Source organism: Mustela nivalis (genome assembly GCF_964662115.1).
Source record: "Mustela nivalis genome assembly, chromosome: 4".
Lineage (NCBI taxonomy): Eukaryota > Metazoa > Chordata > Mammalia > Carnivora > Mustelidae > Mustela > Mustela nivalis.
Window position 1 is genome coordinate 116,991,778 of NC_139023.1, and position 12,718 is coordinate 117,004,495.

At 38.1% G+C, this 12,718-nt stretch overlaps 1 protein-coding gene and 1 pseudogene across 23 annotated transcripts in view; both read left to right on the plus strand.

Annotated features, from left to right (window-relative positions):
• FAM13A (family with sequence similarity 13 member A) overlaps positions 1 to 12,718 on the plus strand; it is a 360,572-nt gene that overhangs the window by 230,831 nt on the left and 117,023 nt on the right. The window lies entirely within an intron of this gene.
• LOC309862583 (phosphoserine aminotransferase pseudogene) lies at positions 310 to 2,638 on the plus strand (annotated as a pseudogene). Its single transcript has one exon. The product of its transcript is annotated as a phosphoserine aminotransferase pseudogene (transcript).

The following is a 12,718-nucleotide window of genomic DNA, read 5'->3' on the forward strand; positions in this document are numbered from 1 at the left end:
TGTACTGTAATGGTCTTTTTGAAAGGCAGTGTATTTCTTTAAATGTGTGATTTTCTTAAAGGCAAAAGGAAAATCTCTAGGTTCATTCTCTAAAGTCAGAGTGGAACCTCAAGAAACCAAGTATTACATGATTAGAATTTATATCAAAAGTCCAGAAAAGGCAAGTTTTTTAAAAAAACAGCAAGTTGATTGTGATTGTCTGGTTCTGGGGCTGGGGGAACAGGGAGGGACAGAGATTAATGTAAATGCCCTGAAGGACCTTATTTGGTGGGATGAAAATGTAAGTTACAAAAAAAAAATCACTGAACCATAGTCTTGAAAAATATGGATCTCAATAACACTGTTTTAAAAATACAAATACCAGCCGCGCACGCTTCTCTCCGTTGTCCTTGTCGCCTACGCTGCCGCACCATGAGCGCCCCAACGCAGGTGGTCAACTTCGGGCCCGGGCCTGCCAAGCTACCGCGCTCGGTATTGTTAGAGATCCAAAAAGAACTATTAGACTACAAAGGAACTGGGATTAGTGTTCTTGAAATGAGCCACAGGTCGTCGGATTTTGCCAAGATTAACAACGCAGAGAATCTCGTGTGGGAATTGTTAGCCATTCCAGATAACTACAAGGTGATTTTTGTGCAAGGAGGTGGGTCTGGCCAGTTCAGTGCTGTCCCCTTAAACCTGATTGGCCGGAAAGCAGGAAGGTGTGCTGACTACATGGTAACAGGCTCTTGGTCAGCTAAGGCCGCAGAAGAAGCCAAGAAGTTCGGGACTGTGAATATCGTCCACCCCAAACTTGGGAGTTACACGAAAATCCCAGATCCAAGCACCTGGAACCTCAGCCCGGACGCTTCCTATGTGTATTACTGCGCTAACGAGACCGTGCACGGAGTGGAGTTTGACTTTATCCCTGATGTCAAGGGGGCAGTGCTGGTTTGCAACATGTCCTCAAACTTCCTCTCCAAGCCAGTGGATGTTTCCAAGTTCGGCGTGATTTTTGCCGGTGCACAGAAGAATGTGGGCTCTGCTGGGGTCACCGTAGTGATCATCCGCGAGGAACTGCTGGGGTTCGCGCTCCGAGAGTGCCCCTCGATCCTGGAATACAAAGTACAGGCTGCAAACAGCTCCTTGTACAACACGCCCCCGTGCTTCAGCATCTACGTCATGGGCTTGGTCCTGGAGTGGATTAAGAACAATGGCGGGGCCGCAGCCATGGAGAAGCTCAGCGCCATCAAATCGCAGATGATTTATGATATTATTGATAATTCTCAAGGATTCTATGTATGTCCAGTGGAGCCCAAGTATAGAAGCAAGATGAATATTCCATTCCTCATTGGCAATGCCAAAGGAGACGATGCTTTAGAAAAAAGATTTCTCGATAAAGCTCTTGAACTCAATATGATCTCCTTGAAAGGACATAGGTCTGTGGGAGGCATCCGGGCCTCTCTGTATAATGCTGTCACGATTGAGGATGTTCAAAAGCTGGCAGCCTTCATGAAGAACTTTCTGGAGATGCATCAGCTATGAACACATCTTGACCAGTATATACTCTGCCCTTGAACAGTGTATAAAATCTAAAGTAACTTGGGAATGAGGACAGAAACCTAGCAAACATGGTATTTTTCTCGAGTGAACGTGCTTATTACAGATCTCAGTTTTTTTGTTTTTTTTTTTTTTTTTTAATAACGACAGCAGAACATCCACAGCTCTGCAAAGCTGGTGGGTTTAACGGCCTCCACCTTAATTCTCACATGAACTGGAAGCATTTAAAAAAAAAAAAATCTCCCTTTAGCTTTTCTAGCGAATTCTAGCTAACTTTGTCTTTGCTGCTACTTTTTCTAGTTAGATCTCAATATTCAAACCGGCCTGTGGCCTTAATGATGCAAATTGAAGTTACTGATTTCTGGAGACACTCAGGCAGGGCACGGAGGCTGGGTGAGGACTGGGATTCAACAGGTGCTGAGACTTGATCCTTTACAAAATGACATGGTGGCGTCTCCTGGGTTCTGTACCTGGTAATTCGGGTTCACACTGCCTGTGTGGTGATGTTTAGGGGTTCCAGGCTCAAGGGCAAGCTGGGGGATCTTTCTTTATCCTGTTACTCTCGTTAAAGAGATAAAAGTGACATACTATATGTTCACATAGCAAAGTCTGTTTTTAATACCAAATAGTTTATATCTCTGTGCAGTCTGTTTCTAATAATACGGTTCTTGGGGATGCACATAGAGACTAAAGAGAATTTGTTAGAATCCTTAATCTCACGTATTATGGGTTAACGCTTGCAATGGTGTGTCTCTTCTCTCTCTCTTCTCTCTCCAAAATACCTGCTTCACAGGGTTTAGAAGTTCTCTGATTTCCATTTATGTTCCTTTTAGTGGATAGAAGAGAAGGTTGCTTGGTTGCTATGTTCTTTTTTTTTTCGGTTAAGCTGTTAAATTAAAATTCTCTGTTAAGCTCCCTTCTTGTTGGTTCACTTGACAGTTTTTTATAGTGTTTGACCAGTGATGCTGTGAGTTCTGGAGAACCTTTGCTGAAGAGTTTTTTCCCTGTTGTTTGTCCGTTGTCAGTATTTCTCTTGACTGTGTGGAAGACATGAAAGTCCTAAAACATCTAAACGTTTGTCAATAAATTTCCTTACCTGCTATTTAAAAAAAAAAAAAAAAAAAAAAAAACAAATACCAGAAAACCAAACAATTGCTGGGGCAAGAAATGAATATAATCTAACAAGAATATCACTTGATTGCAAATTATGCAACTATTGTTATAAGTAAATGCTACAACAGAGAAAGTTATGTTTGTTAATCTTAAAATAATTTGTTCCTTCAGACTTTTCACTGACTATAACAGAGTCTGGTGGCAGGAATAAAGATTAGTTCCTCTTGAACAGAACGTTGATTCATAAGGAGGGAGAAGAAGATGGAGATAAAGCTATTTGAATGGTTGGAATCTGGAAGAATTCTAAGGTGTGATTTGCTGTAATCAAAAGTTATTGAAATGATCAGTATTTCAGGGGGACATAGAAGCAGAAAGAAAAAAGCTCCACCATCTTGAGAGTTTCACCAAAAAAAGTCATAGGTCCATTTACAGAAGCAGAAAAATTACCCAGTGTGCTTCTATGTCAACAGACGTTCATGGTCTCCTTCCCCATGGTGGGTGTCCTACAGACGTGTCAGTAGGACAGATTCTCTATTCATCTACAATGAAAGTTTTGCCCTGGTTCTTGCATAAAGTGAGAAACAATTAAGAGTGATTAAAATGCTTTCATTTTCTGCAACCAGAATAAATAAAGTTACCACTTTACCAATTATTTATTTAAAATAATATGATGAAGCAGGTAGAGTTAAAGAAAGTAGCTGTGTTGCCGAGTTATTTTTAACTTGATAGATAAGTAAGGTAGGCTACAATATGTCACTTTTAAATGTATATTAAAGACAAATCTTTTCTTGAGAGAATATTTCTGCCTGAGAGAGTTGTTCTACTCTAAAAGTGCTTTCTTGTCCATTTATTCTGTTTTCAGTACTTCTGAATTGCATAGTGAATACATTCTTCTTAGAAAAATTAAAAACCTCACCAAAAAGGCTTAAGCTCCCACTGAATCACTTGCTCCATAATTCTAACTCCTTCCTCTCTCTTCTTGGGGTAAAGGACTATTATAGATTTGGTTTTGTATTCTTCCAGACTTCTTTCAATGTATTTACACGGGAATATAATTTTACATACTTTCCACTTTTTAAGAAACAGTCTTCGTCATACTGAATGTATTGTGGTGCTTCACCTATCCTTGAAAATTTCCTATTTCCCGAGTGGCTTCCCCCTGTGATATTCTTGCCCTTTCCTTCCCACCTCCAAATTCAGTGACCCTCAGGTCTCCCTCTTTGGCCTCCTGCTCCCCTGTCTCCTGTCCCTTCCACAGTGAATCTAGGCACAGCATGGTAGTTTGTTTTCTTTCTTTCTTTCTTTCTTTCTTTCTTTCTTTCTTTCTTTCTTTCTTTCTTTAGGTTTTATTTATTTATTTGACAGACAGAGATCACAAGTTGGCAGAGAGAGAGGAGGAAGCAGGTTCCCCGCTTAGCAGAAAGCCCGATGCGGGGCTCTATCCCAGGACCCTGGGACCATGACCTGAGCCGAAGGCAGAGGCTTGAACCCACTGAGCCACCCAGGCGCCCCAGCATGGTAGTTTTCAAGTACAGTATCTCAGACCTGAACTCAGTTCTCAGATTCTGGTGCCTGTCAGCTACCTCTACCTCAGCCTTTACCATAAGCTTACCATACCAAACACAACTCAGCTCCTCTTTTCCTCTTCATTTGCTGTGGGTTTCATTCTCTCAAACACAAGATTCAAAATCTTTTCTATAATCAGTCACCAAATCTCATCAGTATTTCATTTTCAGTATCTCCAACATTCCTTTCTCCATTATCTCCATTATCCCCCCCATGAGCTCAGTTCTGAATTAGGCCTCCATCACCTTGTGCTTACATAATTACATTTTTCTGCATTTCACTAACCTGCTGGATTCATTCTCCACATAAGTTGGGCCTATTCCTCCTTCTTCAACTTCTAACTCTATACAGTGTCTTCTATGCCTGTCTCTCCTATTCAGAACTCTCTACTGAGCCATACTAACACATCATTCTGACTCGCAGACTGGTCAACCTAATCCCTCTTGTACCTCAGACCCTTCCCTTGCTCCCTCTCCCATCATCTGCCCATACCCAGCCAATTCCCAAATACTTTTTTACTATCTTACTGTCTTTATTTTGCCTCATTACTACTCCACTCCTTAGCACCTCAGCAGACCCAGGAACTTTTAAAAAGGTCATACTCCTGCTCAGTGAGTCATTACTGAGTGACTCACATGTGCCTAGCTTACGAGAGACTCCTTGCTCCATCCTCTGCTTGTCTTAACAGTTTTTTCTCCCTCAGCTCTATGCTTGCCTTTTTCTCATCCCTACAGCCACCACATAACCCACACTTTCTGGGGCCATCTCAGTTCCAGACACTGGCATATTTCAGATACATTGCAGGTTTGGTGTCCAGATGACCACAATAAGGCACATATCTCAGTAAAGTGAGTCAAATAAATTTTTTTATTTCCAAGTACATTTAAATTTATACTATAATCTATTAGGTATGCTATATAATATTATGTTTAAAACAATATATGTAATTTTAACATTTAGCACTTTATTGCTAAAAAATGCTGACCATTATCTAAGCTTTCAGTGAGTCATCATCACAGATCACATAACGAATATAATAATAATAATGAAAAAGTTTGAAATATTGTGAAATTACCAAAATGTGACCCGGAGATATGAAGTAAGCAACTACTGATGGAAAAATGGCACCAATAGACTTACTCAATGCAGAGTTGCCACAAACCTTCAATTTATAAAAAATGCAGTATCTTCAAAGTGTATAAAGTGAAACTCAAAAAAACAAGGTATGCCTATATTCTCTTTAAGATTAAACCCTGTATTTTGATTTAATAGTATTTTGTCTTGATACTTGCCTTAAAAATTATAGAGCAAAATAATAAAATAGGGAGCCCCCATCTCATTTCCCCCCACAGCAACAGTAAGTTGGTAGTTATCCATGGACAAAAGTGCCTCTGTGGGAGCTTCAGTATCTAAGTAGAAGGTTGCAAAACCCTAGTAGAGCCCAAGACTGAAGAAGTCCATTTTGAAAGAACATGGCTGCACCCAGGTGGTAGACTCACAAACTGTAGTTTTGTAAGCTACAGACCCAGAAAACAGCCCAGTCTACCTACAGGCCTGGCTCCAGCCACATTTGGCCCTACTGCTGTTGCTAGCACCATCTTCCAAGCAACCAAGGAGGGGCCACACCCACCCATATTGGTCCGGTGACCTCAGTTTCAGCTGTGGACCATGAAGTGCCATATGACTAGGCTCCAGCCCCTCTCAGCCTTAGTCCAGAAATAATCCTTTCCTCCCAATGACCCGGTGAGAGAAAGACCTGTCCCTGTCCCAGAGGCAGATCCTCCAACCTCAGTCTGACCAAGGATACTGAAGCTGTGCTGGCTCCAGCCTCTCTCAGCTGTGGTCTACGGGTACTCCTACCCTCCCAGGGATGGGATGGGAGACACACTGCCCAGAGGCAGGCCTGTTGAAATGTTGTCTGACAATATCCTGCAGTGGCCTTGTGACCTAGCTCCAACCCCACTGGGCATTGTCCAAGGGAAGTCCTAACCACTTAGGAACCTGGTAGGAGACACACCCATCCATACCCCTGGAGGCAAGACTGCAGACTCAGTCCTGACTGTTGACCTTGAAGCAACCCAGTGATTCAGTTCCAGCCCTGTCAGTAATTCAGTCCAGTTTTGCCGACCCAGGGAACTTCCCAGGGAGCTGGCAGGAATTCTCCCAGGAACCTGACAGGAGCCACACTCATCTGCACACCTGGTAACAGGCCCACTATTTGCAGACCTGAAAGTCAACGCTTGTCTCAGTGCCAGCCCTACTAACCAAGGTTCTGAAGACAGTTCCATCACCCCAGGGATCAGGCCTGTCAACTGCAAACTCCTACCGCAGACCCAGCAGCAGCCACATGACCTGGCTCACCCCTGCTCAACTGAAATCCCAGAGGCAGTAGCATCAGCCCAGGACCCAAAAGAAGAATTTTTTTTGTGACAAAACCAGTCTGTAAAGACCAGAAGAGGTGCTTTCTCTTTCAGATGCAAGATACCAACACAAGGCTTCACAGGTCACAAAGAACTAAGCAAACATGATACCACAAAAAGGAAACTAATAAAGCTCCAGTAACCAAACCCAAATAGAGATCTTCAAATTTTCTGAAAATTTTTCAAAATAATCATCTTTAAAAAGTTCAAAGAGATGCAAAATAACACAGACAGTGAAATCAGAAAATTAATACTGAAAAAATCAAGTTTAATAAAGAATTAACCACAAGAAAGAACAACAGAAATCCTGAAGTTGAAGAATATTATAACAGAACTGAAATTTGAACAGAGAACAGTAGACTGGATCATGAGGAAAGAATCAGCAAATGAAGATAGGTTATTTAGAATAATTACAGGAACAAAAACAAGGAAGGAAAAAGAATGATAAAAGTATGTGGCATCTATAGAATACCATCAAGTGAATGAATATATTTCAACTTGAGAGTCCCAGAAGGAATGGAGAGACAAAAAGGGGAAGAAAACTTATTTAAAGAAATAATGGCTGAAAACTGCCTGGGTCTTAGAAAGGACATGGACATCATTCTGCATGAAGTGAAGAACTGCAATCAAGATAACTCAAACATTATACAAATCATCACAGTTAAAGACACAGTTGGGCACTGAGGTCACTTGGTCTGTTAAGTATGCAACACTTGATTTTGGTTCAGGTCATGATCAATGAGATCAAGCCCTGCATTGGGTTCTGTGCTGGGTGTGGAGCCTGGTTGGAATTCTCTCTCTCCCTCTGTTCCTCCCCCACCCACAATCACTCTCTTAAAAAAAAAAAAAAAAAAAGTTTTTTAGAAAGTTAAAGACAAAGTTTTTAAAGCAGTAAGAGAAAAACAACTCATTACATATAAGAAAACCCCAACAAGTCTATGGAGTGGATTTTACAAGAGAAACCTTGATGTAGGCCAGGAAGAAGTAGGGTGATATATTCAGTTTGAAAGAAAAAAATCTGCCAATCAAGAATACTATACCCAGCAAAGTTGTGTATGTTTTCTGAATCTGTACCTTTCAAAATTGAAGAGGAGATAAAGACATTCCCAGACAAACAAAATCTTAGGAAATTCATTATAACTAGATATGCCTTACAAGAAATGCAAAGGGGGAGTTATTCAAGTTGAAACAAAAGGAAGCTAAGTAACAATATGAAAGTATAAAACTCACTAGTAAAGATAAATATATAGTCAAATTCGGAATAATCTAACACTATATTGGTAATATGTAAATCACTTAATTCTAGTATAAAATTTAAAAGACAAAAGTATAAAAACATAGCTATAATAATTTGTTAATGGATATATAATATTTTTAAAATGTGTGGAGAACCTGGGTGCTCAGTTGGTTAAACAGATGCCTTCAGCTCAGGTTATGTTCTCAGGGTCCTGGGATCAAGCCCCACATCAGGCTCCCTGCTCAGTAGAGTGTCTGCTTCTCTCTCTGTCCCTGCCCCAACTTGTGCTTGTTTGCTCTCTCTCTAACAAATAAATCTTAAAAAAAAAAAAAAAAAAGTGTGACATTAATAGCATAAAATGTTGGAGAGAGGGAGAAGTAAAATTGTAAAGTTTTTATATGCAATTAAAGTTATCAGCTTAAAATGACTGCTGTAACTATTTAGATGTTTTAGGTAAATCTCATGGTAACTGCAAAGAAAAAAACTTCTGGTAGCTACACAAAAGATGAAAAAGAAATCAAAGTACACCACTACAAAATATCAACAAATCACAAAGGAAGACAGCAGGCAAAAGGAAATAAAACAACCACAAAGCAGAAAACAATAAAATGGCAGTAATACATCTTATTATTTACATTTATAATACACTTTAAATGTAAATGGATTAAATTTTTCAATTAGCAGACACATATCTGAATGGATAAAAATATAATTACAATATGTCACCTACAAGACATTCACTTTAAGAACACATAGGCTGAAAATGAAAGGATGGGAAAAGATATTCTGTGTAAATAGTGAACAAAAGAGAGTGGGGTGACTATACTTACATCAGACAAAATAGACTTTCAATCAGAATCTGTTACAAGACAAAAAGAAGGTCACCATATGATGGTAAAGACTTTAATTCACTAAGATGATATAGTAATTATAAATATATATGTATCCATATATACCTAATTTTTTAAGCACCTAAATTTTTAAGCAGATATTTACAGAACTAAAGGGAGAAATAGAAAGCAATGCAATAATAGGAGATTTTAGTATTCCACTTTTAACAATGAATAAATCATCCAGACCAAAAAATCAAAGGAAGACCAAACTTGAAAGACACTATAGATCAAATGGACCTAATAGAACTGTCCAGAACATTCTATTCAGTGGTCACAAAAAACACATTCTTTGGATAAAGAAGATGTGGTATGTATACACAATGGAATACTATGCAGCCATCAAAAGAAATGAAATCTTGCCATTTGCAATGACGTGGATGGAACTAGAGGGTATCATGCTTAGCGAAATAAATCAATCGGAGAAAGACAACTGTCATATGATCTCCCTGATATGAGGAAATGGAGATGCAACATGGGGGGGGGGGGTTAAGGGGGTAGGAGAAGAATAAATGAAACAAGATGGGATTGGGAGAGAGACAAACCATAAGTGACTCTTAATCTTACAAAACAAACTGTGGGTTGCTGGGGGCGGGGGTTTGGAGAGGGTTGTGGGGTTATGGACATTGGGGAGGGTATGTGCTATGATGAGTTCTGTGAAGTGTGTAAACCTGACGATTCACAGACCTGTACCCCTGGGGATAAAAATACATTATATGTTTATTTTAAAAATTAATTAATTTTAAAAAGGAAGAAAGAAAACGCATTCTTTTCAAACACACATGGAACATTCTCCAGGTTAAAACATATGTTAGACCACAAAACAAGTTTTATCAAACTTAAGGGTATTGAAACCTTAGGTGTCCTCACTAGATTGTATGAAACTATGAATTAATAATAGGGGGAAATTCACAAATATATGGAAATTAAAACAATCCTAAAAACCAGTGGACAAAAGAAGAAATCAAAAAAAATCTCAAAGTATTTTGAGACAAATGAAAGTTGAAATACAACATTCCAAAACTCATGGAGTATGGCAAAAGCATTTTTTAAAGGGAAGTTTATAGTGATAAGTGACTATATAGAAAAAAAGAAAGCCTTCAAATAACTAACCTAACTTTACACCTCAAGGAATTAGAAAAAGAAGAAAACTAAGCTCAAAGTTAACAGAGAGAAAAAAATAATGATTAGCGCAAAGATAAATTCAATAGACACTAGAAAAAAAGTAGAAAAGATCAGCAAAATTAAAAGTTAATTTTTTGAAAAGACAAAAATGACAAACCCTTACATATACTAACCAAGAACAAAGAGAATTCAAATAGATAAAACTCTAAATGAAAGAGGAGACATTACAATTGATTCCATAAAAATACAAGGGATCATGAGAGACTACAATGAACTATTATACACCAGCAAATTGGATATTTTAGAAGAAATGGATAAATTTTAAAACCATGCAGTCTCCCAAGACTGAATCATGAAGAAATAGAAAATATGAACAAATCAATAATAAGTAAGGACATTAAAGCAGTAATTAAAAGCTTCTTAATAAACTGCAAGGACTGGATGATGTCATGGATAAATTCTACCAAACATTTTAAGAAGTAACTCCAGTCCTTCACAGATTCTTCCAAAAAAATTGAAGAGAAAAGGATCCTTTTTTTTTTTTAAGATTTTATTCATTTATTTGACAGAGATCACAAGTAGGCAGAGAGGCAGGCAGAGAGAGAGAGGAGGAAGCAGGCTCCCTGTTGAGCAGAGAGCCTGATGAGGAGCTCGATCTCAGTACCCTGGGATCATGACCTGAGGCAAAGACAGAGACTTAACCCACTGAACCACCCAGTTGCCCCATGAAGAGAAAAGAATACTTTTATTCTCATTTTATGAGGCCTAAATTACCCTGATACCAAAGCTAGATAAGGCTACTACAGAAAAGGAAATTGCAGGCCAATATCTGTGATGAATAGAGATATAAAAATCTTCAACAAATTACCAGGAATCCAAATTCACCAGGATATTAAAAGGATCATACACATTAATCAAGTGGGATTTACCCTTGGAATGCAAAGATGGTTCAACATATGCAAATCAATATGATGTATGATGCACCACATTAATAAAAGGAAGGATAAAAATCATATGGCCATCTCAGTAGATGCAGAAAAAGGATTTGACAACACTAAATATTCTTTTATTATTAAAAGCTGTCAAAAATTAAGTAAAAGGAATGTACCTCAACATATTAGGACCACATAAAACAAGCCATAGCTAACATCATAATTTCTGATGAATACCTGAAAGCTATTCCTCTTCATCAGAAATAAAAACAAGGGTGCCCATTTTATCACCTCTGTTAAATGAAGTAATAGAAGTTCTAGCCAGAGCCAATTAGGCAAGAAAAAAAATAAGTTTAAAGGCATCTAAATCAGAAAGGAAAAAGTAAAATGGTCTCAGCAGATGACATAATCTTATATATAGAAAATTCTAAATGCTACCAAAAAACTGTTAGAACCAATACACAAATTCAGTAAAGTTGTGAGATACAAAACCAATATGCAAAATTCAGTTGTGTTTATATACACTAACAATGAACTATCTGAGAAAGAAATTAAGGAAACAGTCTCATTTACAATAGCATCAAAAAGAATAAAATATTTTGTAATTAACTTCACTAAGGAGGTGAAAAATCTGTATACTGAAAAGTAACTGATAAGAGAAATTGATAAAAGACAAATCCTATGTTCATGGATTGGAAGAATTAATGTTGTTAAAATGCCTATACTACCCAAAGAGATCTACAGATTCAGTATAACCCCTACCAAAACTCCAAAGACATTTTTCCTAGAAAAATCCTAAAATTGATGTGGAAACACAAAAGACCCCAAATAGCCAGAGAAATCCTATGAAGAATGAAGCTGAAGGCTGAAGCCATCACATTTCCTGATTTCAAACTGTATTACAAAGCTATGAGTAATCAAACAGTATGTTATTGGCATAAAAACAAACATATACTAATAGAACATAATAGAGGGCCCAGAAATAAGCTCACACAAATATAGTTTAGCAAGAACACCAAGGCTATGCAGTGGGGAAAAGATAGTCTCTTCAGTAAATTGCTTGGAAAACTGAATATCCGCATGTAAAAGAATGAAACTTGGCAACAGAAACAAGAGCAAAAATAAACTATTGGGACTCATCAGTTTGAAAATATTCTGTGTGGCAAAAGGAGCAATCAACAAAACTAAAAGGCAACCTTTGGAATGGGAGAACATATCTGCAAATGACATATCTGATAAAGAGTATCCATATCTGATTTTTAAAAGTATGAACCTCAATACCCAAAAACCAATAAATCCAACTTAGAAGTGGGCAGAAGACATAAATAGACATCTTTCCAAAGAAGACATATAGATGGCCCACAGACACATGAAAAGATGCTCACTCAACATTACTCATCACCAGGGAAACACAAATCAAGACTACAATGAAATATCACCTCACACCAGTCAGAATGACTAAAATTAACAACACAGGAAACAACAGGTATTGGCAAGGATGGGGGAACAAGGGGAACCCTCTTACACCGTTGATGGGAATGCAAACTGGTGCAGCAGCTCTAGAGAACAGAATGGTGCAGCTGCTCTGGAGAACAGTATGGAGGTTTCTCAAAAAGTTAAAAATAGAACTACCTTATGACCCAGCAATTGCACTACTAGGTTATTTACCTAAAGGATACAAAAATACAGATTTGAAGCAGTACATATACCCTGATGTTTATAGCAGCATTATCAACAATATCCAAACTATGGAAAAATCCAAGTGTCCATTGATGAATGGATAAAAAAAGATGTGGGACATGTGTGTATATATACATATCTATATCTATATCTATCTATCTATCTATAATGGAATATTACTCAGCCATAAACATGAATGAAATATTGCCATCTGAAATG